The sequence below is a fragment of the Natator depressus genome, chromosome 9 (assembly GCF_965152275.1).
Source record: "Natator depressus isolate rNatDep1 chromosome 9, rNatDep2.hap1, whole genome shotgun sequence".
Classification (NCBI taxonomy): Eukaryota; Metazoa; Chordata; order Testudines; family Cheloniidae; genus Natator; species Natator depressus.
In genome coordinates this window covers 65,880,861-65,905,113 of record NC_134242.1, presented here as the reverse complement: position 1 = coordinate 65,905,113, position 24,253 = coordinate 65,880,861, and the positions used below count along the sequence as shown (strand labels likewise).

At 40.7% G+C, this 24,253-nt stretch overlaps 1 protein-coding gene and 1 long non-coding RNA gene across 4 annotated transcripts in view; both read left to right on the top strand.

Annotated features, from left to right (window-relative positions):
- Positions 1-24,253, top strand: part of DIAPH2 (diaphanous related formin 2) — an 807,400-nt gene that overhangs the window by 514,872 nt on the left and 268,275 nt on the right. The window lies entirely within an intron of this gene.
- LOC141994229 (uncharacterized) lies at positions 450-22,270 on the top strand. The gene is made up of 5 exons (XR_012641046.1): positions 450-696; positions 800-868; positions 2,832-2,891; positions 3,548-3,635; positions 22,169-22,270. It is a non-coding gene; the product is annotated as an uncharacterized LOC141994229 (long non-coding RNA).

Genomic DNA, 24,253 nt, shown 5'->3' with positions numbered 1-24,253 from the left:
CATGTTTATTGTTTTGCACAGGGAAGAGCATATCAGAACATTTTGAGTGTTTCTTCTCTGTGGCTAGCTTGTAGCATTTATAATCACACTTTTAAGAAGAAAGATGACACCACTCTCAAGGCTTCCCACTGAAGGAGCTGAATACCCAGGATCCTGTCGTAAACTGGAGAGAGTATATCTTTATATGATCCAAGAACAACTTTTAGATAGTGGTTGCATCACTTCAGGCTCAAAGAATATGGAAAGAAGGGTAGAAAATGGAAAATATTTAGTGAGAAGTTTTGGCTGCAAAATTTTGGCTCATCAAGAAAACTTTAGTTTAAAGTGTTAGAAGTTGCTGAAAGTCATTGTCTGTTTTGATTTTTTTGAAAGTTATAATTTTAGGAGAAAAGTGCCAGCTCTGGTAAGTATGATTAAATAGTCTGAACTGAAGATTGACTTATCATTTTATCTCTCTAGGGAATAAATACTGTGAATTCTTTATCTAAAAGTAACTAAAATAGACAGCTGTATGTCAGTCACTGTCTCAAGATTTAACTTCTGGTTGTTCCACCCTTCCGCTCTTTCAAAAATTTTCACTTATGAAGTAGTTCAACTTTTGGTCAAGAGTAAAGAAATGTAAGTGCAAGAAGCTGACTGTCAAATTTATGTGGAACTGACTACATTTCCGTTGGGCTTAAAGGAAATTTTCAGTCGGTAATTTAATATAGAAATCCACATATTTCTTTAAATGAGAAAATGTTTAATGTGTGTTTGCCTGTTCCTGACTCATGAGGTTTGTATATATATTTATTTACAGAAGCTTGAGGGGCTGATAGAATGTAGCATGAGTATTCAACTTCCTCCATAGGAGAGGCCGTACACATAGGTATGTTTGCCAGTGGGCTCACTTTAATGCATTTGGAGAAATCTGTTGAGCATGATCAGTGGACTAATGTAAAGTGGTGCGATCCTGCCAACTAGCATACTAATTTGTAAGGGAGTTAGAGAAAAGTCATTGTTCGGCCATGCTGGAAGAAGGACAGGAGACACTGGATTTAATTAGGCCACAACTTTATCCTTAAATATCTGGGAATACCCAGCAGATAAAACTATACAGTACAAGTAACTGCATAATCTTTTCAATATATTCTCAAGGGGCTTCTGTCAGCCCTCCCCCTTACCCATCGTGCTGCTGGGACCTCACCATCCAGCCTCTTGAATGAAGGTTTGGAGGGGGGGAGTTTGGCTCCCTGCCATACCAATCGTATGAGCCCTAAGCCCTCCTCCTCTCACCCCCTGGTTTCCACTCTTTTAAAGAATACATCCTTTAAATCCTTTACCAATCTATTTTCTCTGATTGCTGCTGCATCCCTTCCCTACAGAGTACCTGCACTGGACATCTGCCTCACATTTACATAATGAGTTTCAACATTATAGCCTAACTCCCGTTTCAAGTTTGCTCCAACAAAGCCCCCAAACCTGCTGAAGGGAAGGCAAAAAAACCCCAGAAACCCTGCTTACCTTGGCCAATCTTGTGGTAAGAAAAAAATTCCTCCCCAGTCCCCCAAGAAAGGAGCAGCTAGCACAGTGCTGCCCACAGCTGATCCTTACAGAACCCAGTATTTCACTACATTCATGGGTTGAAGGATTGGTGCTGCTCCACTTGGTCCAAGTAAAAGACTTTTCATGCACTGGCATGGACCTATATAATCCCTCACCCCTTTTCTGGTCACCTACGGGAGGACCTGGTTTGAAGCTACACCAGAAAGTCACTCCCTGGCTCAATAGCCCTTAAAGCAAGTGGTACACACTTTTTCCAACAAGCCAGATTACAGCCCACACTGCGATGAGGTCCAATGAGAGAGAGAGTCATAAGCTCTCAAGTGCTGTCTTCCCTACATGGACCATTAACAGTTTCTGGCTGGACCACAGGAAAGTAGTTCAGGACTAATTTATATCAAAAACTTTCCTCTTGCTTTATGCATTGCCTTCCATCCCATTTGCTTCAGGGTTTCATAAGAAAACGGTCCTGAATATGGCCAGAATAATCTGTGTTACCAGAATATTTTGCATAACAGTTCTAAAGCTCCATCTTCCTACTTCATCTACTTTCCCAGGCTCCCTTCCTTAACCACAATCCAGTCTGCTCATTCAGTCAGCTTGTTTTGTGAACAGAGCATCCTTCAGGAGCTAGATCCACATTTAGTTTAGTTCACACTTGAGAAAAAAAGAGTACCTTCTCTGCCTATTATAGGGAATCACTTCCAGTGTTTTAAGTCCTATTCTAAAGGCTTTGAACAAAGGGCTCACCCCTGGGTTCCTCAGGGTGCAGGTGGCAGTTGTAGCTGCACTTAGGCTTTCAGAGTTTTCACGTAAATTCTAATCTTAGTTTCTCATTTCCTAGCAGCTTCTTGCATTTGACCACCTGTCAGATCCCCATGACCCATTATTTAGGGCTTCTCTCTTTTATTTGAGATGGTTTTCTTGATTTCGAGGGTTTTCTTTATTTTCAAGGTGGTTGAAGGAGTTTCCTTCACCATCCTCAAGTTCAATATGTGGGGAAGAGCCAGTCAGATCAAATCCATCTGCATTGGTGATATTTAGGCTGGAAAGAGTGTAATTTCTTACCTGGTAATTCCATTGGTACACATGAGTTAAACCGTTGCAGGACCATGTCCTTCAGTTCTCTGAGAAAACGTTGATGCTCTTGTTCTGTAGGTATGTTTATAGTGCGGATCAGTTACTTGAATCTTTGAGATAGCTCACATAGGGTAAGTATGAGTGACAGTGGTGGCTGGATCATATGAAAATGCTAAAATTCTGTTGCTTCTTTCCTGATTTTTTTAAAGAAATGGGACTCCTTCATCTGATTGCATTGGTAGAACCAGACTGCACAGAGGAATTAAAAGGTAAGAACAATTTCATTTTAATAGATCACTAACTTTTTCATGCTGCCCAAAATTCTGGGGCCTGACGAGTTTTCTATGGAAATTAAGGCTGGAGCTGTGAAACTGAACTAACGAAACTGCTTCACTTCATTGCACATCACCACACTTCTGATATGACAGCGAGATGCCATCCATGGCTCTTGGTAATTAAAAGAGGCATGTTAGGCAGTAGTAGGTGCCTGGCTACTTTATCATAACATTGAACAAATTTGATGACTTGACAAAATAGATAAGGCTGTAAGAAAAAAACTGTTTCTGTCTAAGGATTTTTGTTTTCATAATTAATTGATGACCTGATAAATGGTTGATTTCTATTTTTAGAAAGGCAGTTCCAGTAAATTAAATTGTAGTACATGATCAAAATTGCTATTTCTTATCACCATTAAATACACCCTTTTATTTTATACTGAAATACTTTTTTTTTTTTAGACTTAGGAACAACACTGCTGCTTAAAAGAGACAAAAAGGAGGTCTTTCTGCTTCCCTTGTGTTTCTTCTATTTCTGTCAGCTCAGTGTAGAATTGTTTGGTTGCTGATGGCACACAGTGAAATTAGAAACTTGTGGAATTTCAGGGAGAGTGAGCTCAATGTGCTTTATAACTGCTTGTGCTTTTCAGAAAATGGATGACAAAAATGTCAGAACATTAATCATTCTCAGCAGAGGGAGCTCTGGGATGCACTTCCATGTATATATCGTAATTAAAGGTATTGTTTCCCTTTCCCTGTACACCAATACATAGAGGCTACTCAGTATCAATTGTAGCTGGAGCTGTCTTCAGTGAATATTAAATAAATATTGCATGATGCCGTACTAAGAGAAGAGGTCAGTTAATAGAGCACCCTATTGCCAACAGTGAAGCAAATTTTATGATGAGAAAATATTGACCCAGTTTTCATGTGCCTAAAAAAAAGAGAGAGAGAGAAGAGAAGTATGAAACAGGTCCAGGTATTGATTAGGCTTTAAGTGATGAAGAATGAATGTAAAGCTTACTTACAAAATTGAAATATGTATTCTTGCTTTTCTTGTTCCCCCTTTAAACAATTTAATTCGTAATTTCATATAATCTGTTTTTTTCTCTCTTTCTCTGTATGTTATGACTTCAGTGAGTAGTATTTCATGTACTGTAATCTGTAACTATCAGAGCGATTATCTCATGAAGCTGCATTCATATTTACACAAAGACATGGAAGAAGAGAGTAGTGATACAGTATTCCACAAACTGTTCAAAGCAAAAACATTGCAGAGAAATTTTATTCAGATAAGCATGGTAGGCTGATTAAAACGTTAAATTAAAACTTTTTAATTTTAATTTATGTAGTTATTTTGTCTGTAGTCTTTAACTTGATATAAAATTTGAACTGTTATTTTAACACATTTTATTGACTAAAAATGTGAGGAATCATGGGGTCACATCTATCTGAATAGCAGATTTAGTGGAGAAGTTGCTGAAACTAAATGAAAAGAGAGCCTTTGATAGTAGAATTAGATTTGGTTTATTTTAGATTTGCTTTAGAACTCTGCACAGACTTGTTTTTAGATTGGTTGTCCTAGAAATATCAATGCAGCTCCATGTTCAGGAGTATATATATTTTCCCTGTATAATAGTTCAGAAATTTCAGTTTAAAATAGTAATAAAAGCACTCCAGGCAGTATAATTGTCAAGGTTCCTTCCTCACTCTGAACTCTAGGGTACAGATGTGGGGACTTGCATGAAAGACCCCCTAAGCTTATTCTTACCAGCTGAGGTTAAAAACTTCCCCAAGGTACAAACTTTGCCTTGTCCTTGAACCGTATACTGCCACCACCAAGCGTGTTAACAAAGAACAGGAAGAGAGCCCACTTGGAGAGGTCTTCCCCCAAAATATCCCCTCAAGCCCTACACCCCCTTTCCTGGGGAAGGCTTGATAAAAATCCTCAGCAATTTGTACAGGTGAACACAGACTCAAAGCCTTGGATCTTAAGAACAATGAAAAATCAATCAGGTTCTTAAAAGAAGAATTTTAATTAAAGAAAAGGTAAAAGAATCACCTTTGTAAAATCAAGATGGTAAATACCTTACAGAGTAATCAGATTCAAAGCATAGAGAATCCCTGTAGGCAAAACCTTAAGTTACAAAAAGACACAAAAACAGGAATATACATTCCATTCAGCACAGCTTATTTTACCAGCCATCTTACAAAAGTAAATCTAACGTATTTCTAGCTAGATTACTTACTAACTTAACAGAAGTTCTGAAAAGCATTCCTGACCTGGTCCTGGCAAAATCATCACATAGACAGACAGACCCTTTGTCCCCCGCCCCCCTGTCCCCTCCAGCTTTGAAAGTATCTTGTCTCCTCATTGGTCATTTGGGGTCAGGTGCCAGCAAGGTTATCTTAGCTTCTTAACCCTTTACAGGTGAGGGTTTTTATAGAGGGATTTAAAATCAAGAGGGATTTTATAGCACTGTATACAGAAAGGTGGTTACCCTTCCCTTTATTTTCATGACAATAATTTTAGGGGATTATTACCTTTTTCAAGTGGTTAATCATTGTTCTTTTACCTTAATGTGCATAGCAGACAGTATTGCTAGAAATAATGAGGTCTGAGTTGGAACTGTTAGGGTTATAAGGAGTAGACGCCTTGCAGAAGCAGACAGACTCTAGGCTATTACTACTTCCACCTTGAGCAGTTTACTTTCTAGATTTTAAGGCCAGAAAGGGACTATTATGAACATCTAGTCTGTTCTCCTGCATAGTACATGCCAAAGAATGTCAACCAATCAATTCAGCATCAAATCCATAACTTCTGTTTGAGCAGTAACATATCTTTTCGAAAGGTCTTGATTAAAAGGTGTCAAGTAATGGAGAATCCACCATGTCCCTGGGTAATTTGTTCCAAGGATTAATTACCTTCACTGTTAAAAATTGAATCTTATTTCTAGTCTGAATTTGTCTAACTTCAGCTTCCAGCCATAGGATCTCATTATGCCTTTTTCTGCTAGATTAAAGATCTGTGTGCTGTCAGAAATGACTTCCCCATGTTGATACCTGTAGACCATGATCAAGTTTCCTCCTAACCTTCTCTTGGATAAACTAAATAGATTAAATTTCTGTAGTCTGTACTGTGTTTTCTAGGTCTTGAATCATTTTTGTAACTCCTTTTTGAACCTTTCTAATATGTCAACATTCTTTTTGAAGTGTGGAGTTTAGAACTGGACACATTATCCCAGTAATAGTCTCACTAATGCCATATACAGAGGCCTAATACCACAGCTCTACTTGTACTTGATATTCCTGTGTCTCATTGGCCCTATTAGTTACAGCATCATATTCAGTTAGCTACCATGACCTTAAGTCCTTTTCAGAGTCACTGCTTTCCAAGATACAGTCCCATCTTATAAGTGAGACTTCGATTTTTTGGTCCTAGATTTATAGAACTTCTTTTCCTTTCTTTTTTCCAGAGAGTCCTTTGCTTTACATAATGTTTATAGAAACAAAATACAGCGCCATTTATTAGCAGTCTGCTATAGTATAGCTACTATATAGCTCACATCTCCTCAAGCAGGGAGAAGGCTGCAGCCACTGCACAGTCCCTCTGGCCTTCTTCATTTTTGGTGGTTAATCATCCCAACATTTTGAAAGCCGACCAAACCCAGGTTATTCCAGTACCTACCATCTTGTTTTTATTAACATATTTTCCCATGCCTAATAGTTTTTGAATGGTCCAAACTAGATGCGAGCTGCACTTAAAATTTAGCTCAACATACATCTGTCAGGCAGGGGTATGAGAGAAACACAGCCCTGATGCCATAGCTATGGCAACCTAACACCCCCCCCCCCCCGTGTAGATGCGGGTATGTCAGTGGAAGAATGCTTCTATGGCCATAGCTAACTTCGCTAGGGCCAGCGGCGTATTAACACCTAGGCCGACAAATTTGCAGGGGCGGCAAATTTATAATAGCAGCCAGAGGCTGCTGCCTCTGGTGCTGGTTTGAGCCCTCTGCCCCAGGCCCTGCCCCAACTCCACCCCTTCCCCGCCCCCTCCCTGCCCCTTTTGGTCCCCTTTCCCAAATCCCTTGCCTCCGCTCTGCCGCCGCCTCCTCTCCTGAGTGCACCGCATTCCGCCCCTTCCCCCCTCCTTCGCGAACCTGTTTCACGCACAAGCACTGGCAGGGAGCGGGGAAAAGCAGGACCTGGCAGCACGCTCAGGGGAGGAGGCGGTGGCAGAGCTGAGGGGGGCGGGGGCAGCAATTACTTCTGTGCCTAGGAGCGGCAAAATCAATAATCTGCCACTGGCTAGGGCAGGTAACAATTGTACACCAACAGAAAAGTCCTTCTGTCTGGCTCCATCTACATTACAGGGTTATGCTGGTATAGTCTCTGTGGTGTAGAGACAACCTTAGGCTTTTGAAGTTCATATTCATTGTTGTGAGGGGAGCGTGGAAGGGGAAGTTTAATCCTTAGTTGATCTCACTGTATGGGCAAAGGCAGTTTTCCGCAAGACTTGTTAAAAAGATAGCACTATATCTGATTACATTGTGAAGGCAGTTCTTGGAAAAAATAAGACAAATTTATTTATTAACCGTTAAAGCAAATGCAGATTATTGTATAATGCAGGAAAAATTCAAAGATGCATGCTGCCCCCCTTCCCCTGAAAAGCACAATCTCTTGTTTTCAGTGCCTTTTTCTTATCGATCAGTGAGGGGGTTGTTTTGTTTGTGGGGATTGGAATTTGTTTCAGTGAGACATTCACAATAACATTCATATATGTTGTCCCAGATGATTGGCAAAGTCTCTTCTGCCTAGGGACATTGTTGATTAATCCAGCCATCAAGGGCCTAGTGGTAAAATCTGCAGCTGGCAGAGACAAGACTGGTAGTACTCGCAGGACCAGTTTCTTCCTGTTATAATAATTATACCAGGGAGAACTTTGTCCTGTAGTGAAGAAACCATCTGATACCATGTCTAGATCTTGGAATACTTTTGACCAAAGGTTTGTTAGTTCACAGTGCTTGTAGCTTGTGCTAGAAATTTCCTATTCTTTGTGGGCAAATCACTGTTTACCTTTTGGAAGGAGATGTGCTCATTTGTCCACAGAGAGAAGCAAGATATAGTTAAAAAGCCAATGATTTCACACCATTACCATTGGCTTTTTAACTATATCTTGACTAATCAGACACGAGGTGCAAGTTAGTGAGAAAAGAGCCGGAACAGCTATTTCTAATAGTGATGCTTGGTTTACTCATCTTACTATATTTCATTAAATCCACCTTTGACAAGTTATTTTTTTACTCTTTTATAAAGAGAAAAGATGGTCAAAATTTTTAATCCCAGGTCCAGCAAGTATTCTCACTAAATGCAAGCAGTAGTCATAAGAAATAATGTAATAAATATGCAGCATTATTGTAGCTATCTTTTGTTGGACCAACTTCTGTTGGTGAGAGAGATAAGTTCTCTCACCCACAGAAGTTGGTCCAATAAAAGATATTTCCTCACACACCTTGTCTCTCTCAAGGCAGTAAACAGACTGTTGAAGTTGGGCTTGCTATCTTTATTTGGAATCAGGGAACTGAGTTGGGAACTCAACCTTATTGTTTCCACTCGTCATTTATCTTCCCCCGCTACCCCCCATATTGAAAAAAAAAGTTATAAAATAAACCTGTTAATTTCTTCATCCTAATCTACATTTATACTCTTCATAGAATTTCTTAATGTCATTTCTCCTCTTTACCTGCTAGTAAAATCTTTCAATAAAAAGTGGTGTTATGCTTACATAATGGGTGCATGTTGATGGGGTGGGGGGAGATTTTTTCTCTGGTTGTCTTTAAGATCATTGCCTCTCTGACATTCAGAAAACCTCAATAAATAATTACTGCCACTCCAGGCAGGGAAGCCCAGTGCCAGGCTTTCTATTTTTGAGAGAGAGACTGGACTGGGTGTGTAGGAAAAGGAGTCACATCAGTGAGAGTAGAGAAGGAAGGCTATGAATAGCAGTTTGACAACTTTAGAACAAACTGATCGTTTGGATTCTGTGGGTTAGCTTCCTCACACAGCTGTGTTACTGCACCTGTGTCCTGACGTACAACTAACTTACTGGTAGTTGCTTCAGCTGTAGACCTATCTTGAGCAGAGACCGTACATTTTGATACTGTGTGGTGGATTTGTGATGTACACAAATGAAGACTAGGCTGAAATAACCAACCTCATTTGCACTGACAACCTACTTGCTAGGATTTGAGTTGAAAGATTCATGCATTTAAGTCATTCTGCCACATTTTTGATACTTTTGAAGAATTGTATGTGGTGATATGTAGTATATAACAGTGTATGTGGTATGCAATAATGAGAAGAGAATTTTATTTCTTAAAAAATCTAGTTATATTGTAAGTAATGAACCTAATGAGATGTATCCAGAATGCAGCTCTCTTTTAATTTACGTATTTTTAAATCAATGAAGCCTTTCTTGTTTTATCTGTGGGTGGTTTCTATATTTCTAGTCACTGATACTGCATCTGTCACAGTATTAACTGAACACTAGACAAAAAACATTGTCACATACACAAATCACAAAGTTTTGGTGCTGCCTTTCAGTTGTCTCCATCCTGCCTACAAGTGATTACAGATCTATTTTTTATTAATATTGTCAGAGGAAGCTTGTAATTATGGGAATTATATTGCAAAGAGATGTCTTGAAAGCATTCTTGAAGGTGGTGATATCAGTAGCTCTAATCTCTCTCAGGAGGAATTCTACATTTGTGTTCTCGATGCTAGAAATGCTGTGTGCCTGGATCCCACTAGTCTCATTTATACTGTGGGCAGTTCATTGGTTCATGATAAATAAAGCGGTCATGGTTGTAAAATGAGAGGGAGGGAAAGTGTCAATCTATGAGAGTAGCCTAGACCATCTCATTGAGGGCCCAGTTAATCTGTGAAGGACCTTGAATTTGATCCATTATTGCATATGGAGATATTGTAGCAAGCAGAGCACATGGGGAATGTGTTTGCAATTGGCCTGAGTAGCTCTTCAGGTATTCTGTGACATGTTGTCATATGAAGCTTTAAGGCCACTACATTGATTCCAAGATACAGAGCCTTGAACTAGTCAGGCCTGGCAATCACAAATGCAGGTCTGTGTTCAATAGCATGACATGTACAATCTCCTACCCTGGCACAGACTGGAAAAAGGAGTTTGTAGTGGGTGCTGCTACTGTTTTTAGTTTGGTATGTAATATTAGCAGAGTGTGATGAATCTGAGAACTCTGTGTGCTATCTTAATGATTTAAGGATTAGATACACTCTGTTGAAGGCTGATATAATGGTGGTTGTCTGTCTTTGAGGTGTTTCCCTATGACCATTAACTTCCTCCTTTCCAGAGTTTATTTGGATTTGGTGTATCAAAATAAAAGCTGACCCATTAAGAGAGATCCAGGCCCCATACTGCCCTGTTACAATTTCAGCCTAGAACAGGAGAATTCTGGTGCTGTTAGCTCTTAAGATTTATGGGAGCTGTAGGCCTGATAGCGAGGGATGTTGGAAGAGAATCTGTATATAAGAACTTTTATTTTGTCCAGTGTGGGAAACTTGAAAGGAATAAGATCTGTGGTTAAGTCTCTCAAGCTGAAGGGTCTGGGAAGAGGCCTAGATGGACAGCTGGGTAAAGTAGCCCAAGGAAGGGGTGAAATTTAACTAAACAATCTTAACTAAACATTGTCATAGCCTGAGAAGGGAATTTGGGGACTGTTGCAGAGTATAGGAAGTAGCACTGAGGGAACAAGAAGAAGTGGATGGCCTAGATATCTTATTCTGAGTTCTACATCTTGGGGGGGAAGATAGCTTCACTGCAATGTAAGCAAAGGGTTAGTAGAATTTGAGTTAGCAGACCCTGACTTTGTTAATCTAGGTCTTGAGTGTCTACACTCATCTTTACTCTCAGGTTAGGATTTGCTGAACCCTGCCTCCCAACCTGGGGCTCCAGTGGCTATACTACATTATGCAAGTCTGAATCAAACCACCCATATCCCCGAATTCCTCATGCCTTGAGATAAACAACTCCTTCTCTTTTTAATCCTTCACCCACTCAGTAACCCATTGTACACTAGTTGATCTTTGTGTCTACTTAAGTGGTTCTTAAGTGGTGCAGGAACCTTGCTGTTACTGCTGTCCCCAGACCACTTTTGCACAAAGGTTCTGTAAGTCCATTCTCCACTGCATGAGATTGTCCTCTGAGGGCTTACTAATTAATTGTCCACCCATAAAAATAAAAGATCCAGGCATCTAAGAGCCCTGGGAGGGTCTGCAGAATCAGAGATGTTTTGGGGAAACCAGGAAACTTTGAAGATGCACAAAAGAAAGTGGAAAATAATTATCCCATTGTAAAGAAATGGACATATAGGCAAAATTCCTTTCATGTAATGTACCAGAGCAGTGATTTGTTATTTCTCTTTATTCTGATTTTCAAAGAGATGACATTTGCCAAAACAAAATACTATTTAAACAAAATTAAAACTTCCAGCATTTGGGTTTTTGCAATTTTTTGGCACCAATGACATAATTTCTGGCATTCAGCCATATGTCAAGGTCACCATTACTTAAGGTAGTGATAGTAAGCCGTGTTGTGTGGTACTAACAGCTGTATTCACAACATGAGTTTTGTTGGTTCCTCGCATAACCTGTCTTGAGTGTAATGAGATCCATTTGAGGAACGACGTGTTGCCTTCTTTAAACGTTTTTGGCAATATGTGAAATGTCCACTCTGCATTAAACTGATAGGATGACTCCTATCAGAGAGTTATTTCATGTAGTCATCCAGCTTGGCACTGGAGAAAACCATGTACTGGGAGGCAAAAACTCAGTCTCCTGATTGTCTGCCAGCTAAACGTTTTCTCCAGCATGAGGACTCAGAGTGACTGAGCAGCCAGGCATCGTTAACACACGGACAAGGAATGCTGACAGAATGTTAATGGCATTAACATACTGTCATCTGTTAGAAACTGAAATCACCTTATAGCTTATTATGGAAAAATAATTGACTTAAAGAAATGTCATTTCAGAGAAGCACATACTCTTTTTCAGGCAGATTGAAATATGGGGTGTCCGTTGTTTCATAAGTGTGATGGGGTACCACCTGACATACTGGGATACCGCTGAGCCTGCCTCTTTCACCAGCCTGGGCTCCCTTACACTGTCCTGCTGAGCCAGGCCCTCAAGCCTCCTCCAGCAGACACACAGTTAGGGACACACCCAGTTGCAGAAAGACAGAGACACTGAAATCAACACTGCATGGGAGGGTTTCAGCTAGGGAATTGCCCAGCACTCAAGTGCATACCCCCTCTGGAGTCTAAACCTAAAATTGTATTGTCTTGTGCTGCACAGAGAATTATACAGTGGAAGCTCATGAAATTTGCCCCCTCCCTCAATGTGGAGAACAGTATGCACAGCTTTTGTCGTCCCCCCCGCAGTTATGAATTCCACAGACTGGTTGTAGAGAAAACAAAAACCAGTTTATTAGCTACAAAAGATAGATTTTAAGTGATAGCAAAGAGATCAAAGCAGATTACCCAGCAAATAAAACAAAAAGCAATATAAGCTTAAAATACTAAAGAAACTGGCTACAAGTAGTAATTTCTCACCCTAAATGTTGTTTTAGGTAGATTGCAGAGGTTCTTGAAGGGAAACTGTTCTTGCTTGCACCTGAAAACTCCAGGTATTTCTTGAACAGGCTAGACACCTTTCCAGCCTGGGCTCATTCCTTCTACACTCCCTCCCCTCCAACCCTTTGTTTCTTAGGGCTTGTCTACACTGGCAATGTACAGCGCTGCAACTTTCTCACTTAGGGGTGTGAAAAACCACGCCCCTGAGCTCAGCAAGTTTCAGCACTGTAAAGCGCCAGTGTAGACTGTGCACCAGCACTGGGAGCCGCACCACTTGTGGAGGTGGTTTTTTTAGAGCGGTGGGAGAGCTCTCTCCCAGTGCTCTGCTGTAACCACACAAGCCGTGTTAAAGCACTGCCAGAGTAGACTAGCCCTTAGATGTTCACAACAGTCATGTTGGGTGGGGATTCAGTGAAGAATGACCACTGATTATGTCACTCCCCTGCCTGAAATAGGTTGTATATATGGTGGGAATCCTTTGTTTTCCAGGGTGGTTTCCCCTCCTCCCTCAGTGGAAAAATACTGGTATTCTATCATGGAGTCCAGTACCAAGGACATAATCACATGACCCTGCAGTGTCAAAGCAGCCATGAGTCAGAGGTTGTTTGTAGCATCCCAAGAAAGCTTCTGAGGGAGGTGGGAGATTAGCATTTTCAAAGACCAAATGGTCCACTGACTTGTTCCCAGTTAGCCTGCCACACTGATTGCATTCTGTCTGGTGTGCGTTCCCCAGATGCAAACACTTTTGTATTACAGATGTATGGTCAATAGTCCTAACTTTAGATACAAAAATGATACATTCTTACAAATAGGATAATCCTATTCAGTAAACCATAACCTTGTCAGTGATACCTCACATGACCTGTATTGCATAAAATACTTTGATTATGACACAATCATATCATTATATTACTTGAAAAAATATGGGAAGCAGTGTCAGATGTCATTTCAGAGGAGCCCATTCTCTTTTGCAGGCAGATTGAAATCTGGGGTGTCCAGTGCTTCGTGATTACCTGTATTAAATTCTGATCTTGTTCTGAACTACGGTCTTTTCAGAAATAAGCGAGAGGAGGCAGTTAGGTACTTCTGTGACCCCCATTTGTGAAGTTGAGTTTATTTTAAACTTGTATTTCTGATATGGAGGCACCCCTTAGTACCTGGAGGTGGATGGGGTAATTGAAATAGCTCCAATTGCAGGTCTTTTTTTATAAGTTAATGACAAAAGGATTATACATGAGCTTTTAGTTTATAGTATTTATCCAAAGATCTTTCCAGTAGCAGTCTACAAAGGTGACATTTTAAAATATGTTGATCGAAAAGCAAGTTCTGACCTAAAATGTGTCTTTGGGAAAATCACTGCTAGTTATCTAGAGAGAAACATTCTCTTTAAGTGCCCAATGAAAAGAGAATTTCTTATTGATGTTCATATGGGTTGTGTGAGTCTAATTGCCTGTGAACAAAACTGAAAAATACCCTGCAACAGATCTTCGGTGGAAAGGATGAAAATCTTCATAATTGTAGAATTTTTTTCAGACCTATTTGTTCTAAAACCTAGTTCTCTCATTTTAAAAAAATGAAACAAATAGCTTTCAGAATTCCCTTAAGTAGCGAGCAAAATTTTAATGGGAGTTTAAAAGTAGCTACTCACTGTTACCATGTACACTTCAAAGTTCTGTGGCGATTAACACTGCAACAGAAAAGAGTGGCTTGTAGACATAACACTGGTATCTTGTTATTCTGGTATAAATCCCGTGGTTTGTTTTGTTTTTGTTTTTTGAGAGAGAGAAGAGACACCCACTCAATATTTTTCATATGTTATTCCTTTCGTGTTGGGCTTTGATTTAAAATGTGGGTATTGAGACCTTTCTCTTGACAAATTCTGCTTACATCTAGAAAGCATAGATGCAGCCTCCAAGAAGCGTATGTATTAGGATCTGTTACATCAGGGAATTAAGTCTTGTTCAGAGAGGTTTGCCAGTGCATGGAAGGAAAGTGATACTGGATTGATGCCTTTAAAATTTAGCCTAGGAGATCACAGAATATGAGCTGTCCTTCATAAGAGTTACTTAAGAAATTGATACTCAAACAATGCTGTTAAGTGTTCTCTTGCCATTAGTCACAATGAAAAGTAGGACTTTCTTGCCATGCCAGTATAGGGAAAACTAAACAAATAATGCTACTAATGTCACGTATTGTCGATATTGCATGGAAATTAAAAGGAATTTAACATCAACTGGGGTTGAAAATTGCCATTTTTCCTAACAGGGGAAAGTAATGTGAGCCAAATTCTGCCCTCTGTGAAGCCCCATACAAGTGCATTGAAGTCAATGACTCCTGTGATCTCTTGATTTCAGTGGATTTTATAGGATTTAAATGATGGTAGAATTTGGCCCAGAATAAGGAATGCCATCTTTGAAAAAATTTCGAAGTTGTTGAAACCATCCTGAAGAAATGATGAACACTGTCACCACACAGTAATTAATATTTATTAGGAGTGTTGGTAGTGTAGCATTTAAGGAGGATGTTCTTTTTTTTGATACTGTGTTTCTGGGCTAAGCATTAATTTTGTATCTTTTTTTATAATAGCTTAGTGTGAGTTCAGTTCTATCTACTGAATAAAATGTTCTATTTAGTTTGGATGCCTCTTGAGAATAACTTATATAAAAGTTGATAAATAGAAAGTAATTATATTGTTTTCCAAATTTCTGTGGTATGTAGCCGAGGAAAGTTTGCCCCCTTTAACTAAGGTCAACGGGCAAATACAGAAAAGTCAGCCTTCATATGCTGCTGAAACTTTAGTATGTCATAGTATTTCATGGAAATATGGAAAGGCTTGCAATAAAACTCAAATATTAATTTTGTAATGTAGACTTTCTATGTTCTCATTCGTTCTCTTGTTTATCCTGCTTTTGAAGTTTCTAACGGCAGGGAAAGGAAGTTGACCAGGTTTATAGAAAGGAAGTCTTGTTCACAGCTCCTTAGCCTCTTTGCTTCCTGGTAGGTGAAGACTTGATGACTGTCTTTCTCACAGGATGGGAGAAGAGGGAAATAGAAAGTTACTCATTGGTCATTCTATTTGCTGTATGTCCCTCTTCTCCCATCCTGAGAGAAAGACACTCATCAAGTCTTGATCACATATAATTGAAAATTCTTTGTTGACATCTTCCCACCGAAACAGATAACGGGAAGGGAAAACATTTAATAGCAACAACGAAAAATATGGCATTACTATTAGGACTGTGCCAATATGTTTCTTGGCCCTATCTCCTCAGGCTAGCTATTTAATTTCATTATCCTAATCCTATAAGAGGGGAGCAGAGCAGGTGGAGATTGGATGTGAATTTAATTAGCTATGAAGTTCTTGCTACTCTCATGCTTCACCTCTGATTAGATTAATTTAGTTGTTCTGCTCAGCTGAGTAGGTGACTGGAGTAACAAAAGAGGACGTAGGCAGGAAATCACGGATTAGGAAGTGTAGCAGCCAGGAGTTAGGAGTGTGGTTGGGTGAGAATGAGAAGCAACTAGGAGACATGGTGGGGACAAAGATATGCTGTTAGAGGGAGTCAGTCACGGAACAGGAGGGGGTTGAAGAAAGAAAAAACAAACAGTTGAAGTATGAATGAATGAGAATGAAGAAACCAAACAAGACAGATGAAATAGGGAAAGTGCAAGAGAGGGAAAGATGTGTGTTACAGGAAAAAGACTCAAAACAGAATAGAGGAAACAATATGGACAAAAGAAGTGAGAAGTTCCAGAGAAGCTTATGACAAATGTGCTTAGGAGAAGGGTAGGAGATGTGGTGTGGGCAAGGGCATATTTGGTACGATGAGAGGATGCACAGACAAGCACAAGGCTTTCGCATCCTCCCCAACATATTTTGGTATTGTCTTTCTATATTTTCCAGTAATCTGATATGGCCAGGACAGCAGGGGGTGTAGGGAATAGTTACAGAATTCATTTGTAACTCGATATAAATGACAAAGTGTGCAATAAAAGACTATACTGAAAGATACCAACCATAAAAATTCTTCTTTTTTGAGTGAAGTCCCTTTGTGTATTCCACATGTGGGATACACACGCACACCATGCACCTGAGCCTGGAATGTTTTGCAAGCAATGTACATTGGCCCACACATGCGCCATAGCTGTCCACGTGCTTTCAACTGAGGGCCATTGCCTCTCCAGTTGCTTCTTACCACCACATGGTCTACGTTGGAATCTTTCATGTCCTCAGCTCCTTTTTACTGCATCATTCCTGTAAGAATTGTACATAGTAAGTTTTTAGTAGTTTTAAATAGTATAGTGTAGCATAAATTATTAGATAGCTTTTTTGTTTTCCACCACCCGGGGACTTTTTCCCTGAGAAGCCTGGGAAATGTCCAGGGTCCCTGCATTCAAAAACGGTGTTTTCTGCCCTTGCTCCTTTTCTGTGGGTGACCAATATCAACACTGTGATGGTGAGGCTCCCATTTCCCAACAATGGTGAGGCTCCCATTTCTGCCAAGTGCAACATCTTCCACTTCTCCCACCCCTCTGAACTCATGGATCAGGATCAGGAACTGAAACTCAGAAAACAGCTCATGAAGAAGACTGTGGATGCCCCAATCAGATCTGGGCCAGGGCCAGATCTGGACCCCCCCGTACATCAGCCTTGAAAAGTGGACAGCACCCCTCAAAGCACGATCTTGGGAACAGAGGCTAATTCTGTTAAGCCTAAAGAGAAGGCTTTGCAGGGCAGTAAGAGGCACTCTCATAGACATAAGGACAAATTATCTATGTGTACGGCACTCCCCAAAAGAAGGGAAGAGCCAGCACACACGGGTACTAAAGTCTAAGGCTGACTAAATTTTCACAGATCCGATGATTCCAACACTAGTTCCAGTGGTGGAGATGTGAGAAAGACAGCTCCTGGTACCTCCATCCACTTTGGGAACCGGGGCAGTACCCATAGTGACACCAGTGGACTCTACTTGTGCTTTGGGAATGTCTGAGACATATGTCTTCCCAGAAGACATTTTTGCTCTCCCCATCCGCATTGACTGCTCTTATTGGGTCTGTCTATATTCCAGTAGGTTGTAACACCGGAGGAAGAGTCTATCAGAGATTAAGTCATTCCCCCATTCCACCCACTTGCCTTAAATCACAACCATTGGTACCATCAGTACTACTGGTGATCAGAGATCTAGCTGTCTTCTCTTCTGATGATCTGGAGGTTCCGCAGGATTCTGCAACCTCAGACATAAGCCCTAGAAAGTCAGGGATTCCAACCGGACATGACTGGCCAATGGACAGGTAGTACCCTATGCCATGGGCTTCCCTCTGCTGGTGGATCCAACATATTGGCAATATTGGAAACCATGGGAGCTCTGTGCCAGACCCCTCACACCCCCCCCCCCCGATCCGTGCATCTGTTGCCATTGCCCACCCATATACAACTGGCCCTGTTGGAGTATTCAGAGGAAGAAGGTGAACTGGTTGCGATGGTTCTCAAAGTTTTGGGAGCAATCTCATCACCGAAGAAGGTGGTCACTCCATCTTTTTCATGTCTGTCAGATGACTTTAAATAATACCAAGAGCTCATGCACAAGGAAGTTGCAGAGCTAATAATCGAGCTACAGAAAAGTTGCCCTCTCCATCAACAACCCAGCAAAGGTGGTATTTGGCACACGCCTGCTTGTTGTGCTTCTGCCCCTAAGATGGCCAAGAAGTGCTACTTTGTCCCATCCAAGAGGAGGAAAATTCTTGTATCTCACCCTCTGCCAAACTCCCTGGTAGTGCAGTCAACTACAGAGCGGTCCAAGAAACAGAACCCAAAGGCTACTCCATCTGATAAGGGACACAAGAGGCTTGATCTGAGAAGAAAGTTTGTCTCTTCCCCGTCCCTGTAATTCAGGATCTCTAATTATCAGGCTCTCTGGGCCAAATAAGATTCCCTCCGTTCTAGAGTTTAAGGACAAGCTCCCTAAAGAGGATAGAACCTGCTTCCATGCCTTGTGGATGAGGGCAAATTGGTGGCCGAAACTTCACTCCAAGCCATAGCTCTGGCTATTGGGAGATGGCTGTGGCCATTTTCATGAGGAGACTCTTGTGGTTGCAAACCTCAGGTTTCCCTAGAGAGGTGCAGAGTACCATCCAAGATCTACCCTTTGATACTATCAATACATTCCATGAGACAATGGAGGAGTTTCTCCACTCCTCAAAGAATAACAACTCTTCATTTGCTGGACAGGAGTTTCCTCAGGTTCCTCTTCAACCAAGACCATTACCAATTCAGAGGCCTTCCCTTTGGTCTGGCCACAGCGCCCAGGGCGTTCACAGAATTTTTTTTTTCAGTGGTGTCTATTGCATGACAAGAGAAGATTTTAGTCTTCCTGTACCTCAACAACTGTCTTCTCCTAGGCAACACCTGCAAGGCGTTTCATAGGGCAACTCAGGTTCTGTACGGCCTTTTACCTTCCCTAGGTTACTGCGTCAATAACAAAAAAAATCCATGTTGACCCCCACAAGGTCATGGGGTGATATTAGACTCGTCTGCAGCAACAGCAGCATATCTACCTCCCAAAAGGTTTCAGGCCATAAGCGTAATCATACGCCAGGTCACTATCAGAGCCAGGATGTCAGTGAGAACTTGCCTTTCCCTCCTTGGCAGCTGTGTTGGTGGGAAAAGTTCTCCTGCTGACATAGTGCTGTCCACACCAGCCCTTTTGTTAATGTAACTTATGTCACTTGGGGGGTGTTTTTTCACACTGCTGAGCGACATAAGTTGTACAAAAGTGGTAGAGTAGACAAACCCTTAGATAAACAAGCAAGGGGGAATGAGCTCTCTCTCTTTGTGCTTAGAGGCAGTCACCCTGTGGAATTGGTGTATCAAGCATCACATAACCTTATCAGCAGCATACTTACCAAAGTTGCCTAGCAGATACTTTTGCAGTAATCACAAGAGGGAGATTAATGATTCAGTTCTCACCGACATCTTCATTTAGTGGGAATTGCCAGCCTCTCTCCTCACAAGCAAACAGGAAGCTTTCTTTGTACTGCACCAGAGTAGCTCTGGGCAGATTGGGAGATACCCTCCTGATGTTGTGAAAGGTCGCCTGGGGTATGCTTTCCCTCCAGTTCCTTTGATAGTACAGGTTCAATGGAAGATTTGCCAAGACAGAGCTTGACTCATCCTCATCGCACCCAACTGATTGAGGCTGTTCTGCTTCACAGATCCGCGGAAGATCTCAGTTCAACCATCCATGAACATCCCCACTTGCCGGACCTTCTGAAGCAACACAGGAGCATGGTTTCACAAACCAATTCAGGACCGCTGCAACTAAGAGCCCGGTTTTTAGAGGGCATTGGAGATAGAGTGCTCATGTTCCAACAGGATGCAAAGTATAAAAGATTCTACAAGAAGATGTTTCTCAGTTAAATGGAAGCGTATCTCCACTTGGGCTCGTCAACACAATTTGTCTCTGGACTCCACTGGATATCTTACATTATCTTACATTATCTATGTACCCTTAAGTCTTTAGGTCTTGTATTCAGTTCCCTGCAGCTGCATTTAGTAGCAGTCAGCACTTTGCATCCACCAGTGGATAACTATACCATCTTCACGCATCCTGTCCCAACTAGATATTTGAAGGGGATTCTGAGATCCTTTTTGCCTGTGGTGGTGATTGCACCTCAGTGGGACCTTTGTTTTGTTCTGTGGTATCTAAGACTCCCTTTGAGCTGCTGGCCACATGCTCTATGACTCATCTGTCCATGAAGCTATAATGTTGGCCAGAAGAATCAGTGAACTGGCAGTGCTTAAATCGGGCCCGCCATACAGGAAAGGTCTGACTACACTTCCTCCCCAGATTCATACCCAAGGTAGCTTCTGAGTTTCATGAGTCAGGTCATCCGCTTACCTGTATTTTTTCCTAAACCACATGCTTCAGAAGAGGAAAGAAGACTGCATTTTCTGGACATGAGGAAGGCTTTGGCCTTTTATCTGCCAAGAATAAAGATTTTTAGAAAGACTCCTAAATTTTTTGTTTCTGTGAGAGTGATCAAGAGTTCAACTTATGTTGGTGCAGAGACTTCTGAACCGGATCTTGGATTATATTATCCTTTGTTACCAACAATCTGGCATCCCCGCTGCCCCTCTCTTTATGCCATCAGTTGAGAGCACAAGGAGAGAGCTACAGAGCATGTGTGGGCCAAACAGTACTGCTTGCAAAAAAATTCCAGACTTAGGTGCATGGTGCACATTCATATCCCGTGCTTGGAATATAGATAGGGACCACACATCTCAAAGAACCTCTAATTATGGACAAATAATCTCCATTAACATACACTTTTTTCTATGCATTACTTGATACAGAATTTCCTATCAATGTATTGTATCATATCTATCATATGTGGGAGTAGCTGACAAAGCACCAGGGTAATTGAACTCTACCAGGGCTGAGCTAAAGTTCCTTCACACTCCCATGTGACTGGCTAAAATAGCATGTATTTAAAATGCAGATAAATTATGAAAGACAGATTGAGATTTCATTGTCAAATATAGAGTGGGAGTATCATTCTGCTTGGGCTTTGCCTTTTATCATGTACTGGAGAGCATAGCAATTCTCCACATACAATCCCATATTTTATTTAATATAGCTGATCAACCTCTGACTTTGTAAATTATAATTTCTAGATTCTATTTTATGATTGTGGGCGTTTTGTCTTTGTTGAAGTAGTACATTGCTATTCATGATAGTGCCACTAAAAGAACTACTGCTGTGAAACATGTCCAATATATTGCCTAGATGCTATGGAGATAGTTTCTTTAGAAATGGTTAAAAATAACTACGTAATAACAAATACTGCAAATATTACTTTTATGGCTTGGAGAGATCATTTCCAAGGCCATGCAGAACTCCAGCTGGTATAGAAATCAATTACAGATTATTGTTTTAAAATATTGTAAATATGCCAATCCAAGAACATTCAGAATAGCGTTGTTTTCTAAACCAGTATTGTCGCACAAAGAAATTACTGTAGGGGTTCTTAATAGTTCAGTAATAACCTTTCTGAAACCCTCTTAATTCTCATCTCCTGCTTGGTTAAATAGGAGGCGTTTATAATTTTTACACAAGATGTACTTTAAAACATAATTGACAAAAAATATAGAGCTAATACAGAAGTGGAACACGAAGTAGTTCAAGGTCTACAAAAAAAACCATATGTTCATTTAAAACATACTTTTATATATATAAATAAGGATGGCATTCCAGTTTTTTTAAATGCTGTAAACTACTGTGAACAGTGGGTAACTGGGTATTTTAAATCAAGATGAAGACAAATCATTCAAATTAATTTATTTCTTGATCAATTAAATATAAGAATCTATAAAATTATAATAGCTTGTGGTGCCCTGATTTTTATACATTTACATGTATATTTTGCTTTTCGTTTATGCTAATGTAGTTGCAAATTGAATTCCTTAAGAAAGTGAAACTCCAGCTAGAAGTGTTACAGGTCATGTGACAGTGCCTAAGCACCAAGATTTAAACCTCATTTGTTGCAGAAGAGAAAGATAAAGAAAATACTGATATCTTTTTCCATCTTTCTCTTCTCATTTTTCAGTCAACCCAACCAAATCCCTCAAAGTTATATACTGCCTATGGATTTTTTTCTTTATATATGTTAAAGAATGGGATAGAAGAACTGCCTCATTCAGAATGTCAGAGAACGATTCCATCTTGTAGGAAGAGACGACAGATGTCAGACCTCACTAATCAACCCCATTTTGCTCCCCTAATCAGTGAGCCCATGGTAAAGGGTTTTTTTCTATGTCATTTTAACTTGTGTGTGTTATCTCATTGAAAAGTAAAAAAGCACTGACGTTGCTCGGACCTGGGGGACCCTACAGCATTCAGGTGCATATGAAAGCAGCGCATTTTATTTGAGTGTCAGTTCAGTCACAGTATATCTGCTTTTGAAACACAACTGTAGTGTGATAACCCTCTGAAAAGACAACTGCTTGTGTGTGTGATATGTTATATGTGTATACGAATGTACATGATGAATTGTAGGTAACAAAACAATACTATTGAAGTTGAGTGTTCCGTCTTACACGGGTATGTGAAAAACGAAAATAAGCTTGTTGCTAGTTGAGCCCCACATAAACATGTGTTTAACAGTAGTTGTTTAAAGACCATTTGTTAACGCTGGTATTTTCCATAACCATGTTCTAGCATGATATAGTGTGTTTTGTGGACAGGCTTGTGGCCAGGACTTAATCCTGTTACAACCATATTCAAAACCATCTACTTGTTTAGACTTCCAGGTAGGGTAAAAACACAGAATAAGAGCCTCATCTTTGCTCCAGCCTCTTCATGTTGCTGTAACTTAAGCCACCTTGACTGCCTAAGTTACACTGGGGCTCTCTCCAGCCCCTGGAACAGCCCAGTATCAGGGTGGCATAAAGCCACCTTAGCCCCCTGCTCCCTTGGGTGGCAAGTTCTGTGCTGCAGCTCTTGGCGGCACAGGACAGAATCTCATCCATCTCTCCCAGTAACCACACAGGTTACAGACAAGGATAGGCAAAAGGGTTTTAAAAATATGTTGTGACTGCAGTGTAGATGCGGCTTTCGTCTAGAATTTGGAGCTTGAGAGAGAACGATATGTAATGCCACAAAGAAAAAGCCAAGCCTTTGGTAACAATGCAGTATTGAGATTCCGTGAGAACTCCATGCACAAATAAAATAAAATAAAATACCCATCTCATGATGAGTGAATGGGAAGCAGAGTAGATGAGGACATAAGTGATAGATAAAAGATTCCAGACAGTAACAGAAACTGAAAAAGGTTGCAATCCAGGAAACCAATATGCTTTAAATTGTTCCTGAGACACAGCAATACCTGCTTCAAAAGCTGTTTGTCGGAGAGAAGAACCACAGTGATTCAGTGAATTTAAAATTATTCAAGTTTAGAAAGAGTAAGCGACACTGCTAACACACATTCTTTGGGTGAAGCATGTCTGAGAGGAGATTCTGTTGTCCAATAGGAGACATGTGGAAATAAGCTGGGGACAGAGGAAAAGCAATGGAAAGTTTTGGTGATGTGAGGTAAATTCTCACATTTCTTCCAAGAAAAAAGAGACTCTCAACTTGAGATCTAGTCAATTTAAAAAAAAGTGACATGTTCTGTATTTCACTTACCCATTCCTCAAGTCCGCTGCCAATTTTTAGTTTTATAAACACATTCCTCCTCAGCCCTCCGCCTTACTGTTGCTTGAGGAAGACCCTCAATAGGGGGACCTGACTGAAAATACAAGGGAAACAATGAAACTGGCAATACAGAAAGCATAGAGTAAACCATAACACTTCAGAATAAACTGTAATTTTTAAGTTGTTGTCGTCTTAAAACTTTTAAATGTTCCAAAAGGAACATACTAGAGCAGTGTAACAGGGTCCTCTGCCCACCCCTCTTCCTGGGGCCCGCTGACTGCCCCAATAAAGCTCAGAGAGGCTTCCTGTTATGCAGCACCCGTGGCTTTATTTACACAAACAGTTCTCCCACCACCAGTGTTGACCTATTTACAAGGCTTACAGGGTTAGTTCCCTCTTTGGCTAGCAGTCAGCCCGCAGCCGGGAGACTGTCCATTCTCCTAGCAGCCCCTCTTCATACTGGCTCCCAGCCCTTATAACTGCTGGCTTGTCAGGCCCA